Source organism: Penaeus monodon, chromosome 14 (assembly GCF_015228065.2).
Source record: "Penaeus monodon isolate SGIC_2016 chromosome 14, NSTDA_Pmon_1, whole genome shotgun sequence".
NCBI classification, from domain to species: Eukaryota; Metazoa; Arthropoda; class Malacostraca; order Decapoda; family Penaeidae; genus Penaeus; species Penaeus monodon.
Window position 1 is genome coordinate 7,037,049 of NC_051399.1, and position 5,000 is coordinate 7,042,048.

The window sequence follows — 5,000 nt, forward strand, 5'->3', positions numbered from 1 at the left end:
TTCTTTTCTTTCTTTTCTTTTCTTTATGAGGGTTTCAACTACCGTATATTACGTCGTCATTTCCCTCCACTTTTTTCTCTCACTTGCGCTGTCGTTGAAAAAAAGTTCAAACTTTATCCTTGTTTTTCTTCCTGTTACCTCAGTCAACACTGAAGATCCCATTTATTGGTTTCGGAGATCAGTACAGAGTCAGTAACGAATATTTAACTGCATTTTCTTTTTATCAACTGATTAAAAAAAAAAAAAAAAAAACATCGGTGAGGGTTGCATTATTCAAGCGTCTAGTGTTACAAATGGATAGGGAAGTATACATTTTTCTTTAACTTGTTCTGAACGCACTTGTTCTAAATTCATAAGCAAAACAGATGACGGAGTGCTGCAGTATGCTTCATTTTACTCATGTTATTAATAAATATAAGTTGGATGACTGACTATGTCATAATTTCATAGATGATCAGATGATACCTTATGAGCAGATTGCAAACACACACACGCATAATCATTTGAATATTGTAATATATATATATATATATATATATATATATATATATATATATATATATAATGTAAAATATCTAATAATCTCTTTTCTATACCTCCATTGCATCTAGTTCATCAAATGAACTTCCTTACACCACAAGTTTATATATCCAAGCAAATTATGAACATTGTATACAGAACTCACCTTTAAAATCTCGTAATAAAAGTTTACAAGGTATATCATCAAATAGCATGTAGGAAAACAGCTCAGAGATCGTGTTGCCAGGGATGTAATTCCTGGAGGTAATGACAGAGGTATTAAACTTTTTCTTTTTTCATGAAGATGGTTTTTCTTATTCTCACATTGTTCGGTAGTGCGAGGGGTTACTGAGGATGTAACTTAACACTTGTTGATAGTGATGGTGGTGATGGTGATGACTACGATTATCATTATAACATCAAAATAATAATTATAATTATTTCCCTCTGGAGTTAAATTAAAGAATAACACACCGGAACATGAAATCATTAACATCTATTCTACCATCACAACCATGGATTCATTATCATCCCCCCCCCTCCCCCCTGCCATCACGCCCTGCCAACACCTTGCCATCCCCTTCCGACTCTTCCCTGCCATCCCTCCCTGCCAACACCTCCCTGCCAACCCTTCCGACCCTCCCTTGCCTACCCCTACCGACCCTGCTCTGCTTGTGACCTGCCGTGTCGATGAAATATTGCCGGGCCCCCAATGGCGGGCGGGGCAATCTCGTGTCTGATTTATTTGAGGAAAAAAAAATAGCCAATTGCCCTGTCGAGCCAAATAAATTGAATTAACACGCAGCCGCATATTAGAATTGTTGTAGAATTTGGGTTGTAGTGGTGTACGAGGTCGGTGGGTGTTATTATTGTTCGGTCCCCAGGTCGCAAATACGCTGCCATGCGTTTTTCCTTTTTCCAAAAAATCCATGGCAACGCAAATGTATCTGTATACCTATGTATATCTATACCTATGTGTCTGTCCATATCTATCTATCTGTCTGTCTATATCTGTTCATATATATGTATATATATAGATAGATAGATAGATAGATAGATAGATAGATAGATAGAGATATAAATACTGATATATATATATATATATATATATATATATATATATATATATATATATATATGATATATATATATATTATAATATATATAATATATAATATATATATATATATATATATATATAATAATATATTTATATGATATATATATAATAATAATATAATCATATACATATATAATATATATATATATTTATATTATATAATATTATATATATAATATAATTTATATATAATATATTATATATATATATATATATATATATATATATATATATATATGTATGTATGTATGTGTGTGTATGTTTGTTTTTGTGTTTGTGTACGTGTATGCAAATATGCATATGTACAGTTACACGCCTATACATAAATCTATGCCTCACATTTTATTTCACTTCATAAATCCTTCCCCCTTTTACTCTATTCCTCCTTCTGCATCAGTCGGCCTGTCTCTCCGTCTCCTTCCCGACTGTCATGGCAGACTGGCGCTGACTGACCGCCCTTGAGAAACCAACGGCAGAGGCGACACCCAGCCGTCATGAGGTTATCCCATGGAATCCTCTGCCAACGCCACAAGAGACAGATTCTGTTTGATAAAATTCACTCAGTTTCTACAGAATAATATAGAAGTGACGTAATATTGGCGTCGTAGCTACTCGGTGTACACATTTTGAAAAAAAATATATATATCAGTGTAGAGGTACAAAAAATTAGGATTTTATCGGGATGAGATCAGTTCCGTATGCCGGCTCATTACCCACTTTCATTCATCCAAAACGGATGCTTTTCAAAACGACCGGGAAGGATAGTCGCCTATTTCCTATTGAGGAGAAGAGCTTTTAACTTGTCGTTAAAAAAAGAAAAGATAAAAAAATCTATAAAAATCATAGAGAGAGAAAGAGAGAGAGAGAGAGAGAGAGAGAGAGAGAGAGAGAGAGAGAGAGAGAGAGAGAGAGAGAGAGAGAGAGAGAGAGAGAGAGAGAGAGAGAGAGAGAGAATGTAAACATGTACCTGGAAATAGCAAATTTTTGGGGCGTTATTTTCATTCATTCATCTACCAAAATGAAAGCCTTACCATAGGAAGTCATATGAAAAATCTGTGTACGAGGCGATAGGATGCGCAAATTTTGGTTGGTGGCTGAAAAGGACTCGCAGATGAGGAAAATGTTAGATGCATGAAATTGGCACAACTGAATGGGGCAAGTGGTCGCAATAACATTTATATAACATATATTTCTAGATAGATATAGACACACACATACGTGTGTGTGTGTGTGTGTGTGTGTGTGTGTGTGTGTGTGTGTGTGTGTGTGTGTGTGTGTGTGTGTGTGTGTGTGTGTGTGTGTGTGTGTGTGTGTGTGTGTGTGTGTGTGTGTGTGTGTGTGTGTGTGTGTGTGCATGTGCATATACATATATACATACATATATATACATATATATGTATGTATATATATATATATATATATATATATATATATATATATATATATATATATATATATATATATAGTACATGAATTACATAGTATGATAACAATTATGGATTTAAAGCACCATCCCATACGTGGCATTATGTAGATAACTTCTGTAAAAAACAGTGCTTCTTAGGAGTTCAATTTAAGTAAGGCATGTACACGACAAACAACAGACATACATCAGGCAGGTACAAAGAGATTTGTTAACTGCGAGGGACTAAGATCTTCGGAGATGCAGAGCTGGGCCCTATAGCACAGGCACCAGGGTATTCAGATACTCCTGTAGAGTACCTGACTCTTGCTACCATGCCTACCCGCGTGTTGACTTCTGGTGTCCTCACTGCAAGCACACGGCGACTGACTTGGTTCTCCTGACGTGGCGACCTTAAGACCCAAGGACTTCACCCACTGCCATATGCACCGAGAGCCGCCACTAGGATCTTGAGGAGTTAAACCTCAGGCGATCATTCATGGGGATATCACGTATGTCACTCACCCTGGCATATTGCCCCACTCATGAATGGATGGTGAGCGACAGGTTAACATCCATTCATGTTTTCATATTCGTAAGAAGAGATCAAAAAACTTCAAACTGTTCTAAGCTACATGCCTACATACTCCATATATATATAAATATATATATATATATATATATATATATATATATATATATATATATACATATATACACACAAACACACACACACACACACACACATACACACACACACACACACACACACACACACACACACACACACACACACACACACACACACACACACACACACACACACACACACACACACACACACACACAAACAAACAAACACACACAAACACACCAAGGTACAACTATCTTGTCAAAAGAATCGCTTATCTGATGGAGAGTCAGTGACGTAAGAATCCAATGTGATCCAGACAGTTTAACATCAGCTCTACTTCTCATGCACTCGGATGCTTAAGAAGTCGCCGATGACAGCGAAGGAGTAAACACAGCGAAACCAGTGGAGGTGAATGACTGGCTGATGGCGAAGGGTTGATAGGACTCTCGCACATTCCCACCTACGCTGTTGACATACCTTAAAGTGGGACAGAGGGGAGATATGGCGGGCAGTGGTTACAATCAAGTGAACTAGACATACTTCACAGGAATACGGAATGCCAGGGAAAGAAAGAACATCGGAAAGCACCACTTAACAGAGGGATACGATGTAATTAAGCAATCGCGTAACAGGTAGATGAAATGATATACCTGTCTAAGAACACAGTAGACCCAGATGCCCCACTCCCTGACACTCAGCTGGGAATCCTGAGGTCACAGAAGCCCATCTATTCATTACATACACGGAGCACGCATCAGCACCGTAATACACGATACAGCAGCTAATGCAGGGGAGACCGGGAGTGCACGAGGGGGAGGGAACGCAGCAGGAAGATGAGGACAGACAAATGCTTACAGATTAATGGAGAGATTTCTTCGTCTTCTTCCTTTGCTGTAGCTTTGTCCCATTTTCTTTCATATGGGGTCGCTATTCCCGACTAGTTCCTCTCCACCTATTTTTGTTATCCATTTCCACATTTTCGCTTTTATTTGGTGTTTATGATTCTATATTTCCATCGTATGCGGGGTCTTCCTCTGCTCATTCTTCCCTCAAGGAGGATATTTACAGATACGCGGGTAAGTACATAGGTCATCGAGCTGATAGACCACAACGTAAAAAATATAGATACTCATAAACAGACACACAGGCAAACAGACTCGGAAGCAATTAGACATGCGACAGACAGAAGCGACCCAGGCACACTCCTCCGACAGCCCGCCCGTGGATCTGGTCGATTCACCTGCGCCCGACGGGAAAGTGCATGATTTGTCTGGCCGTTCATGACTCATTACGAGGCGGGGATGCATACACGAGGGCTCCGACTT